We start from the raw sequence: 13689 nt of genomic DNA on the forward strand, positions 1-13689 counted from the left end.
AGCACGATGGTGGTCACGGTTTCCTCCCCCAGAGGCCTGGTAGCTCACATCACCCCAAACACCAGCAGGTGTTTCAGATGCTGGCTCCTGGGTTTCTCCTTTCCAGTTTCCCCACGTTATTCTCTGACAAGAAAGAAGTCTTGAGCTTATGAGGGACCTCAGGAACTTCCATGGAAGCTGTGCAGGTTGAGTCTCACCTCGCTGCTGCTGCTCTGGGGCACCAGGGGCTGTGCTGGGAGAGCGGTGTCCTTAGTATCCATCTGAGGCAACACAGACAAGAAAAGTTAAAGAGTATGGCCAACATACAAGAGATTTTGCAGACAGGCAGGACAAGTCCCCTTCCCACTGGAGAGGTGTTGGTGGCCTGTATATGCCACAATCCACCATCATCTCCTAGTCAGCACAAGGAAAGAGGCCACTGCTGGAGCTCCCAACCTGACACAGCTGCAGACTGACAGGTAACATTTTAGTACTTGGATCTGTCACTGCCATGGCTTCAGGCTGCCAGAAACAAAATTACCTCAGTCCAAGTGTCAGAATTAACGACTGCCACTGCTTCCTACACCCATCACTACCACTTCTGCTGGTGGCTGTACAAGACCCGACTGTCTGCTTCTGTACTGTCCAGCACCCTTCACCTTATGGGCCTGCAGGGAAACAGCAAACTGCTCTGGAACTCCACTAACAGGGAGAAACACACCTGTGAACCAAATTTCTGATTTAGGAACATGGGAATAAAAAAAAAATTGACCTGGAATGAACAGATGACTGTATCATGACAACTTCATAACAACAACATGCATTTGCATTGCAGTCTCTCCCAGTACATCCACAGCCTGAGATTTTTCTGCTAATTTTTCCCTGATGAAGGTTATGAACATTGCTGACAGGCCAACATAAAACTTTCAATATCATTACTAGTTATTGCTAGGATATTTGTATAATGGCTGGCAGCCATAAATTGTGCCAGAAGAAAAAACAAAACAGTACTTCCAAATATACAGGGACATGACCAAAACAAGGTTTGTAGGCAGACCTGTGTTATTAGCCCCACTAGTCCAGCTGGGAAAAAAAAAATCAATAAGCTTTCAAGCACATCAGTTGTTCTCTATGTCCAAAATGGAAGCAGCAGCCTTGAAAAAAATAAAAACCAACTGAGAACGACTGCTTTAAAATGTAGTTAGATTCATATCAATGAGACCACCCAAGAGCAAACAGATGGTGCCTGCAGTACTGAAGGATGTTCTACAAGGAAGTGGGCAGGCAGGCAATTTATAGTTTGTGGAATGTCAGAAATGTCAGTGGAAGAATAGGTTAAAAGATGCCACAGAATCTCTCTCTTTTACTGTGTTGATGACCTAAAGTTGTTCAAACATAGGAGATTCAGACTTTTCCACCCTTGCTCACAGGTCACAGACAGCACTACATTATCTGGGAAATAATGGTATTTACCATGCGGCTGGGTGCCCAGCCCTGCATCAAGTCTGTCTCTTTCTGTCCCTATGATCCAGGCCCTTGGGATAAAGCCAACACAAGGCCATCTTCTGAAAGGGCCTGGAGATGAGACTGTACTTCCACAACCAGAAGTTTCTCCTGTGCCAAGAGATGGAAGCAGTGGATGGACAGACCTGGGAGATCACACTTTTCCCACTTTTTCAATATAAAAACATTTTTCTGTGGTTTGAGACAGTGGGATTCTTGGGTTAACAGAAACAATTTTCTGTTTCATCTTACTATTACAGACTTTGTATCTCCTGCATTTTGCTTCAAGCTTAAGACACTGAGTCCAGAAGCCTCTGAACCTGTAAAGCTGTTCCAGACAAACCATTAAGTCTGATTTCAAATTAAAAGGGTATCTCATTCTTTACCCAGCTGAGAATATCCTGAGTTCTCTCTCCCCTCACAACACACAATTCAACAAGTCCAACATGGAAACGCCTTCTGCTCCCAGAGAGATCACCCCTCACGCACTGCAGTATCTCACCTTCCTCATTCCCTCTGGCCCAGGTTTCCAAAAAGACTGGGAAAACATTTTGTCACCCTTGGCTCAGGTTCTGGCCCTGCGGTCAGAGCCATCTGCCTTCCCATGCTGAAATACCCGTGCAGCAGCACCTTCTGCAGCCCTCGCCTGGGGGACAGAATGGGATCCCCTTCCCCAGGGACTGGGGCAGGGAACAAGCACCATCGCTTCAGACCCACCTTGGTGCCTCTCCAGCCTGTGCGCAGCCTCCCTGCCGGAGGGAAAGCAGAGCACACGAACCACATCTGCTGGCACGGTTCCTCTGCTCCTCAGGGAAATCCGCATCGAGCCCCAAAATAATCACAGCAGCCAGATTTGCAGGGACACAGTCTCTAAAGATCTCAAATAGGCCAGCAGCTTCGCAGGGGAAATGCCAGCACCTGGAAGCACTGCAAAGACAGAGAGAAGGAGCATTAGCACCAGTCCCAAGAGAAACACGGGATACAAAAAACAGGGCAGAAAGACAGTTTGGAGTAACTGCATAAATCAAGGCCAAGTGCTGTCACTTCTGCACCAGACAGCACATGTGTACTGCTCTCATGTGCTGCTGCTCTCCCAGTCACACTCACTCAGATCCCCGTTACAGTCAGCAGAGATTGCTTCATCTCTGGTTCCTTCCTTTTATTTCAGCCTTCAACTGCATAATAGCTGCTTACAGTTTAGTAATTTATGTAGCATCTATGTCATTACATTTATTTATATTTATAATTTAGTGGCTGTCACAGCAACTGAAATTACTTTCTTTTTAAAGAAACCTTCCTGAAACTGCAGCTGATGGTGCTCCTTTAACTGAAGAATTCTAAGGACAAAATGCAGCTCAAATGATACAGGCACACATCTGGACAATTTATTTAAGTGTAAATAACACAATCATCCCTTCAAGGACTAGAAAAGCAAATGGCCACTTGGTTATGCTCTGCCTGCGTGCAAACTTTTACTTTGCTAAACTGGAGTAGGAATGCAAGAATCGGATGCAGGCAAGAAGAATCAGCACAGACAAATTAAATATATATTCATATATCTACTAAAGAAGTCCTAAAGCAACTGGTTCTCATGACCCTAAGCTCCAAATGGTTTCCTCGGGGTCTGGGAGAGGTCTGAAGGCTGCCAGTGGATATAGGGACAACTGACTGCAGAGGAACACATGGTGGTGCTGATACTGCAAAGCAACTCTGAATGCTCAACATGAAAAAGGCACAGAGGGAAAGCGTGGTCTTCTTGGGAATACTAATCCTCAGAGGTTTTTTGGTTTTTTTTTAGGAAAAGGACAATGTCTCCCGTATCAAGGGAAGAATCCACTAGGGACAACTTTAATAATATAGTTGGGAGCCTAAAATTAAACTAGGGGAAAGCACAAAAGCACGGCCTTCTACAAACATAAAGGGAGAGACAGCAGAGCAACAACCTGCCAGTGGAAGCCTTGCAACAGTGGGAGGGCCTGAACTGCGCTGTACATGACATTAAGCTAGAAACTTGTTTCCATGATAAAATCCATGCCAGCTGCTCTCACAGGAAATCACTGAAAATATCAGGAACCTAGAGATATTCTGGAAAAATGGAAATGTTGGAAACTCAGATATTCCCTCAAGACAAAGGCATTGAAAGCAGAAACTCCTTCCAGATTTGGAGAAAGTACTGAACTTATAATTATGGTACTGACCCGCTTCTCTCCAGCCATCTTTCACTGCTGTGCTAGTCAGCAATGTGCAGAAATACATCCTTCTTCAGAGGCAAACAAAGAAACCCCCACCAAAACCAGAAATCACTCAGCTCAGTAACATTACATTAAATAAATCTGATAAAAGCACTGTGGAAGAAAACAACTATTGACTAGAAATATCAAATAAATGTGCTCTATTTCCCAAATGCAGAGGTGCCTACACCATTGGGTTAGTGCAGGGCACATGCCTTTGACACAGGAATGTCAAATAAAATATAGCATAAAATTTAAAGTAATAAAATTTAAAAGTCTTAGCAGCTTCTGTAGTTAAGGATTTACATGGTGACTGGAACAAATCCTTTACTTTTGAGGGATCTTCTGCTTTGTTCTGTCAGATCTGTGACCTTCCTGTCCCTCGGCTCAGGAGTGCAGACGACATTCAAGGCAGACACCAAGACACCTGGAGACACTGCATGAATTCTGGCAGCAGAGACTTAAGGGGATGAAGTGGTGGGGTCTCAGACCCAGCTCAGATACAGCATTGAGATGAAGATGCAAGAGACCTGAAGTCCACTCCTGCTGCTCATCTCGCAGAAAAACTTCTTAGCGCCAACAGCCAAACTGAGGCTGGAAGCAAGCACTGCCCTGCTCTTTACAAGGTGAGGGCCAGAAAGTCCACCTGGCTTTTTTTGGGCTGCTTTTATTGTAATATCACTCACAATAGCAAAGAGCACTCATCATATCTGTAATCACTCCCATCAGCAATCCCGCTGAACGGCTGCAAAGCAGCACTGCAGCACACTCATAGGCACTCAATGCTCCAGATCTGTCTGCTCCCAATGCGACTGATTGCTTGCTCTACCTAAATTACATGAAGAAATACTTCCTGGGGAAAAGCAGCCTTCAAGAGCCCTTTATTTTGAGTACATCACACTCATTTAAGGCTGGATACTTTAAAAGATAAAGTCATATTTCAAATGCTTTGCTGCTGCTGAAGCAGCCTTGTTTTTCAGCAGCATCACGGTTATTGCTTTGTCAGCTGCTGTGTCTCAGTAGCATCAACAAGGCAAGCAGCACCAAGTACACTGCGACCTGCCATGACTTGGGCTGCTCCAGGGAAACTCTGCCATTGAAACTTCCAATAAACTTCTGGAAGAAAAGCCCCTCCTGTGGTGACAGGCTGGCAGCTTCCAGAGCTGACATCTCGCACTCACACATAGAAGGTGGAAATAAAACACAAAATGGTGTTAAAAACCGCTTACACTGGGAAGTAAACTAATTCTTTTTAACCTGAAAATCCTCCATCATTTAAAATTCTCTGCAGAATTAAGTTCAGATTTACCTCTACATTTACTTGGAATTCAGTGTACTTTCTGTGAAGGACAGTCAATGCAAATTTTATCTCATTTTGGGATTCTTCACTCATCCCGTTTCTTAAGAAAAGGAAAACAGAACAGAACAAAACCCACTGTGACCTTCCTTCACCCCTTACTGTTTGCATCTCTTACTCTCTTGCACAAGGGTACGTAATTAAATGAAAACTGTATTAGCACACTGGCAGAACACTCTGTGTAAACTGTACAGAAAAAAGCAACTGCCTAGAAAAAATGAACAGACCAAAGTCAATACCTGGCCAGTTCATATCAAACCATTTTTGACTGATGGCTGCCTCAACCAGCACCAACTAGAAACATGAAAAACCACAGCTTCAAAGGGGGAAACCTAAATTGGGAATGCAGGCTGGCAAGAAAGAGGCAAGTCTTGGGAATCTGAGGATAAACTTTGGTGAGAGCTAAGCCGTACCCTGTCACCTTTATTTTTCTTTTAGGAAAACTGTACCAAGCAAATTCAAGCGACAGAAATTTCCTGTGTGCTTAAGGGATTACTTACTTATTGCAGATGTCTGGGCCCTGACAGCAGACTCAATAAGGAGCTAACCTGCAGGATAAAATAAGAAACTAAGTTTAAATGCTCAAGCCTGTATGTTGCTTAGTTCACACAAAGTCAGAAAGGCACTCCACACCAAAACAAACAGCCTGATTTTCACAGTGATATACCTGTACTGTACTGGAGCTGGACACATAGCTCAAGAGCAAAGCAGTAAATTTGGAATAAGCATGAGACTTTAGGGTTTTGTTGACAAACTCTAGATATCACCTGGCACCTCAAGTAACAAACAAGGTTTGTTTCTTCTATTTCCTAGCTACTAGGAACCTACTCCACTGTTGGTGTCATCGGCTTGCAGGAAGACTGCTGGAAAGCAAAGACCTGTGCTCACAGATAAGCACACTCCTGAGCACCCACACTGCTTCACATTTTTATGCAAGAGCCTGATACTCTTTCAGTGTTTAGAGAAGAGCAAACGATGAAACCTTCTCCCAGCTGGTCCCTAGCTCATGCACAGATGATGGTGGTGACACAGCAGAACTGGCTGCCAGTGGCAAGGTGTTCTCCTGATGAGAGGAAAGAGTCATGGCTGTTTCTGTATGCTCCTCATGCATGCTCAAAAGCACTGCATTCACATGACAGTCAGCTCATGGCTGTAGGACTTCTCTTTGCAAGAAAAGGAGCTAGGCTGTTCTAATAATGAGATGTTTTAAAGAAAGATTACGTGCTAGGGGCACAGAGCATTACTACTGAATGAGCTTCTTCCAAATGTGTATCATGTGTCTAAATTGGTTATGATGCTGGTTTAAGATTTGATATTAAGAAAGAAATCAGGTTCTTTAAATCTACCTTTGGAATTTTAACCCATTTACTGCTCATGTTTTCAAGGTTTAGCTCACAACTAAAGTGTTTCCAAAAGACTTCCACATCATCACAGGAGTGCAGCAGCTGACTTTACTACAGATAAGCCACACTGATGGAGCTGGGTGAGCACACTGCTTTACAGAAACCACAGAACGAAACAGCAGATGCACCAAAATTTGCCATTCTTTCTCTTCTTCCTGTGAACTTCTTTCCCCTGGAGATTTCTGGTTTGGATCCAATACCTTCATTCTCTCACAAGTAATCTATCCCACTTCAGCGGGAAGTCAAAGGAAAATACCGGCTCATGATGTCACAGGGAAAAAAGACCAAATCAATGATGTAGGAATGACAATGGAATTTATTTTATTTAACCTAGATAAAAGGCAGCTGGGGGCAGATCTGACTGCAGTCTTCTACTCTCCAAAAGGAGTTAGAGTGAAGACAGAGCCAAACTCCTCTCAGAGGGACACAGCAAAAGAACAAGGCAACGGCCACAAGTTGCAACAAGGTTAATTCTGATAATGGGAAAGTTTTCACAGTGATTGTCCTCAAGCGCTGGAACAAGTTGCCCAACAGGTTGCTCCATCATCGCAGATGTTCAAGACTTGACTGGACGTGTCCCTGAGTAAACAGCTCTGGCTCAGAAGTCAGCCCTGCTTAGAGCAGAAGGTTGGATCAGACGACCTGTGGGAGTCCCCTACAACCTGTGTCCTCCATGGTTCTGCGACAGACACACCACCACTTGTCAGACAGCTCACACACAGGATGAACAGCGACACAGACAGACCGGGTGACAAACGCTTTTACCTAAGCCGCTCTCATCCCTACCTTGGTGCTCAAGCTTCGCTTTGAGATGCACAGCTTTTCTCCCTATCCTTCCAGGACAAGGCCTTGCTCAGTTCATCCTCTGCTGTTCTTGCACAAACTTGTAAACACTTTGGATTTCTGCGTCTTTGCGTACGATGCCCGATTGCTTCCTGGAACTCTCCCCTGGGAGGGCATTCAGTGGATGGTATCCATTTTCCCTTCAAACCAAAACCAAATGGTGATGGTTTCCACCTGAAACTGATAAAGAAGAAATCTTTGGGATGCAATGGTAATGAGAAACTGCAGCAGACATAAGATCAATAAAAACTAGAATTAATTTGGTAACCTATTTACTCTCCCATTGCTTACACCCCACTGTTAGCCCACAGGCATTAACATGGCCTGTTAATCACAGAGTTATTGTCTTATATTCAATGCTGATGTTTGCTGGTTTTATTTCAGACCCGAAGAGCAGATGTCATAGTGGATCAGGTGCACTGATAGACTTTCTGCAGGAACAGGATACAATAAACACTGCCTGCAGGAGGCTTCCCCCTACCTTCCCAGCAGTTATCCTCCTCTCCAGAGAAACAAGCAAATGCCTTGTATTTAAAAGCACAAGTTTGAATTTCGCTGCAGGAAGCATATAACCACTTTGCTGCCTGCAGTTAGAATCCAGCCTTTTTCTCTTCCAGACGTAACAAAAAGCAGTCCAATTCCAGGACACCCCCAAATCCTGGTCTCAAACAGAAAGACTGGGCTTTGGGTCAAGCCTTTCATGTGCTACTACTCAAAATATGATTACACTGCTATCTTCAGCCTCCAGTTCTTTTTTTTAACACATTAGATGCAGCAAACTCTCCTTATCCTAATCCTCCATCAGCTTAATTCAAAATGGATCTTAAATGTGCCGAAAGGCAATTCTTCCAATTAAGAGAAGATCTTTAGAAAATCCCAAGAAGTAGCTTCTGAACCTATAAAATAAGGATTTGCCTCTTTTACTAATTTAGTCGCTGTCCTGGTACTATTTCAGTTCTTTGTTGTGGTTGGGGGTTGTTTCTAACCCTCACCTGTCTATGATCATTAGAGGGACAATGTTCCCCAAGCCTATTTTTGTCTGGCAAGTGCTGTTCACGGGATTCAAAAGACACGGGCATCAACTGAATTAACAAGCAGACACGCTATTGTTACACTCCAATGCTATTTTCACCCACTGCATGGTAAATCCGGTGGGAATTACAAAGAATGGCTTAAAAAGCAAGGCTGGGCATCCAGGCGCTCCATCCCAAACAGCAGCTTCATGCTTGCCTGTAGCTGCTTTTGCTTGAAGAGAGTCTCCCTTCCAGGCAGTTTTCTAATGGCCATTTAACTTTGCACGCTTCATCCACAGAACTTTGCCATTTTGATTTCAGTCAGAATTTGTCAAATATATTCAGCATCTGTCTTTCCAAAAGCAAAGATGAACCATTAATTCTTCAGCAGTCATTTGTAACCACTTGTCAGATTTATTAAACTGAACATCTGCTATGTCTTTGTGCTTTTGGAGGAGCTGATTTCTGACCTAGTTGTGGGTTGCTTTTACCACTGTACTTAACTGGCCTATTTTCCTGTCCTCATTTCCCTTTCCCAATCTACAATGCTCCACTTCACTAACAAATAAATAAAAATGCCAAAGTTTTGTACATTTTTTTTTCTTCTCTGCAGGGAAGAGCCTCTGATCCAAACAACACAGGCAAGTTTACTCTGTATGCCAGAATTGTCTCCCCCTCAAGTCTGGCTCATCATGATCACCAGCATGAAACAACACCTTGTGTGTCTGCCCACAAAACAGCAAAGATTCCTGCAGCAGCTACACCTGCCCGTGCTGTTCCTTGCTGCCTGGTGCCAGAAAGGGCTGCTTTAAGGTAGTGGCTGGAATGGCAGGAGCGGCTCATCACGATCACCAGCATGAAACACCACCACAACACCTTGTGTGTCTGCCCACAAAACAGCAAAGATTCCTGCAGCAGCTACACCTGCCCGTGCTGTTCCTTGCTGCCTGGTGCCAGAAAGGGCTGCTTTAAGGTAGTGGCTGGAATGGCAGGAGCACAACAGCACTACCAGGAACTGATTTTGTTCCAGGAAGTGGAGAGCAACCCATGACTGCATGCAAATACATTGGCACAGCCAACTCATTACTAAACCAGTCAGTAAATAACTGGGGTATGTCCACAGGACATTTGCACTGAATTCAGCTTATTAAAAAAAAATCTCAATTGTTAGAACAGATAACATTTTAAGTGTGTGTTTCATTGACTCCATATATTCCACCTGCTGCATTACTGATAACCAAGGCGACTCATTGACATGACTGAATAACTGCTGCGGTTCAAGTGACCAAGATGACTCAGATTTCTCTTTTCAGTGACACAAAAAATGACTTGACATTGGAACCTCTACTTTCCATGGAAAGACACAGCTGGTCATAAACTGCATTCTACTCCACAGACTTTGCTGACCCTAACACAGATCCTACAGCCATCATCAAACTTCAGACACACTTAGTGGTCTAAGCACAGGAGTCCTTAAACCCCTGTCCCTTTGTGCATATACACGACTTACCTCAACACTATCATCAAATGTTAACTGGACACAACAAATACTCTGAAAACAATTTAAACAGATAGATGCTTGGCTTGTTTTTTAGGGCTGATGCCGTAAGCTTTACAAACAATCCTATGGGACCTTTTTGCACATATAATGGAAAAATGAGAAATTCCCCAGATGCTGCATCATTATAGCAACAAGTATGAAATTACTGATTTTAACACTGTCATTTGCAGCTTTCCTAGAATGTCTTAAAGGATGCAAAAAGACTGATGCTAGAGATAAAGAAAACAAACAACAACCAACCAACAAAACAATCAGAAATACCAGGACAAACCAGAGTAGCCAGAGAAGAAAATTGTGGAAGGTGCATTCCAAGTTTCTTTAAAATCCAACTGGAATCAGCACTGTTTTTAACACGCGTGGTTTTCTTGCAATGGAGTGCACACAATTTAGACTCATTATGTTTATTTTTCCTACTATCAGGAGTATTTTGCTTATGTATTTAAGAAGAGAAAGTAAAATTAAAGTCTAACCTTAATAATTACTAGTACAGAGATTGCATATGGCATTCCTACTCCTGAAAACACCTGGGTTTTTTTTAACCCTGGTTTTCCCTTCCCCAATTTTGATGTGCATGAGAGACTTTATACAAACAACAGGGGAAGAAAAATTACTTTACAAGACAAAGAGTGAAACTCTATACTCAAAGTACTGTCAACAGCTCATTGTAAACCTGGGAAAAATAAAGCGATAATCAATTTCTGCAAACAATGTTTCACTTACAATGTTTTAGACACTCTAGAATAGCAGAGAGTAAGAGAAAAGGTCACGGTGTCTTGAGACAATTGAATACACCTTAAGTTAACTTTGTATATACCTGAGCCTTCACATTTCAAATTTGTGCCTCAGAATTGACACAGACCTTTAGATTTCAGGCACATAAATAACATAAAACCAGCAGCAGTAATGTGGTATTTCAGCCTACAGAAAGAGATCAGCCTACAAGCTGAGTTTGCATTCAGAGTGTTTCAGAGGGCCCCATGCAGAAAAACTCCTGAAAACCACCCAGCTGATGTGAGCTTTATAGGGAAATCCAGAGTAAGATACCCAAACAGCTTCATTTGAAGCTCCTCTGACCAGTAAGAAGCATGCTAGGATTGAGCCCCAGTAACTCTGCGTTTTTACTCCCCTCTCTCCTTGCAGGAGTGTTTCCTCGCATAGCTTTGTACCATCTGTAAGTGCACATCAGCAGCATTACAAGTGCCCAGGATATTCTCTCCCCATCACAGTTTCCCATGAAAAACTACTCACTCACGCTCCTCCTGTGTCAGCAGTGCCATTGAAAGACACCAAAGAAGGGCCAGAGAACAAAGACTCTGAGAGGAAGCAGAGAATAAGCACCAAAGAAGTGAGGGAAGAAAAGGAAAAGGCACATTCTGCCCTTGGTTATGTCTGGCAGCTCTGGGTTCGTGTAACAGATGGGAGTCCAGAATTTGTCCCCTATAGAGACAAAGGGTGAGGAGATACACAGTTCTTACTTGGATGAGCTGGTTAAATAATCTTTTAAAAAATAATTAAATAAACACTATCTATGCTTTTCCTACAGATAAAGGAATATTTCCTTCCAACTGCAAGAGACAGTTTTTATAACTAACAATTTGTAATTGTCCATTTAAAATAATTAAGCCAATTTCGATCCAGCCAGAATACAAGGTAAATTCTGCAGCCTGACGGGGAATAGCAGCACAGACATCCTCCTGACCACCACCAAAAACTACAGCAGTCACAGAAAATGCTGTAACAGCAAAAGCTAAATCTAAATGACATTATTCCAAGTATGTACTATAATTTATGAACAGGACTGAGGGAAGGTGGGGGGGGGGTGAACTAGACCTTAGCTAAATTCATTTGTCATAACTCTATTTACTTAATTGAAACCTCTGATTATTTATACCAGCTGAACTGTGCCCAAGTTTACAGTCAGAGGCAGGTACAAATCAAACTGCATATTAGTCATAGTTAGATGCCTACCTGAATCTGAAGAAGTAAACCTGCAGTGGATACTTCTCACCCACAAAGGACTATGGGAGCACCTGCAGAAGAAACACCAGCATTAATTAAGAAAGCTGAGGTACACCTTTTAATAATTAATAGTGAAAGTGATCATCTAAGAAGGGCAGTGGATGATAATACTGAATAATGCAGCACTATAACCAAAGGAACAATGGTACAAGTAACTTTATATGTGAGCATTTGCAACAAAACCCAACAAAAAACATTAGATATGTTGATGGCTTCTTGTGTTCAGGAAAGAGCATACACTGAAGATACTCCTTCCTATTGAGGAGGCATCAAACCATCTCTGACACCAGTCTTTACATCAAAATTAAAAGCGGCTGGTGAAACTGCACTGAAGCAAATGACTTTATACTAGGCTTATGCTCTGCCAGATTTGGGCCCAAAAGATCAGAAGCATGGTCCAGTAAAGGCAGTAGCTCCACTCAGCAAATACGCATTCCCAATAGGCCAATTAGCCACAATATCAAGTCAGTTTAATTAGCAAGCGAAAAAACCCAGCACAACAGATTTGCACTCATCCCATCACTTCACAAAGCTCCAGCAACAAGGATAGTCTGTGTCTGTAGAGTTTAGAAACAAACAAGAAAGCTTCAGCAGCTGTTGAGCATTCAGACTTAATTTGTGGTCACAAATATTGGAGAATTTTAATTGGTTGCCTAGCCAGCAGCTGAGAGGTAGATATATGCCAGTAAAAAAAGCCATGAGTCTTCATTATTGCATAAGAAAAAAAATGTGTATTATATATAATTGCACAAGTCTGGCAAAATATCAAAGAGCATAGGAAAAAAAAAAGTTTAAAAATAATAATCTGAGTGACAGACCAGGAAAGACAAAGACTGCTGCTGCTCAGCCTCTTTCTGTCTCCCTGCTGGCAAGGATTATTAGCCTGCTGCGGCTTCCCTTCACAGACAGAAGCCAGCCAAATTACATAAACCAAAATGCTTTTGGAACTTCCTTTTTGAATTGTTTTGATGACAAGTTCCCATTAAGAATTGTTGTGAATTCATCAGAAAGTAGATGCAGCTTCCTCTGCTTACTAGCAGCCAACCAACACGACTTCTTCTCTGGCACCAAACCCTGCAAAGGAAAAAACTACTGCGCTACATACCCTTACAGGCATCCCAAGGGAGGAACATGCCTCCTTGTCTCTTTCTGAAGGCGTGCAAAAAGATAAGAAAATATCTTGGACACTAATCCTGCAACACATATACATGCTGAAGTAGCTGGCAGTTATGAAGAGTTGTCGTAGTTATTATAATACATCAGACAGAGGAGTCTAGTCCAGCCCACAGTCACTGTAGAGAAAGCATTTTAGAGCATACTGGTGAACTGGGAGACCAGTCCAGCCAATTCAAAACAGTAACAAAAACTTGGTACTGACCAGTAGGAAGCTATTGCTAGAAATTGAGGGTTTTGGTTGACTACCTGCAAGTAAAAAATATTTAAACCTCAAACTAAATGTAAATATATAACAAGCAGCACAGTGGAAACATGACTTAATAAAAGAGAAAAACAAATATGCAGAAGAATAGCTGGTAAACCTGTAACAGTACTCCAAATACTTAAATACCCTGGAAAGGTAAGTCTATGAATGTTTCCTCTTGTTTACACAGGGAATTAGGTCATCGATTACAGATACAGACCATCATGGAAGGGGGTAGGGACAAACCCCTCGTTCTCTAAACAACAAAATGGCCGAGGAGGTGCCAAGCCTCCCCCACCCACCCTTAGGCAAGGCCCCAACAAGTTTCCCCTCCCACAGCCAAGGGCCCCCTCATCGGCC

The sequence above is a fragment of the Mesitornis unicolor genome, unplaced genomic scaffold, assembly GCF_000695765.1.
Source record: "Mesitornis unicolor isolate BGI_N332 unplaced genomic scaffold, ASM69576v1 scaffold22074, whole genome shotgun sequence".
Taxonomy (NCBI): domain Eukaryota; kingdom Metazoa; phylum Chordata; class Aves; order Mesitornithiformes; family Mesitornithidae; genus Mesitornis; species Mesitornis unicolor.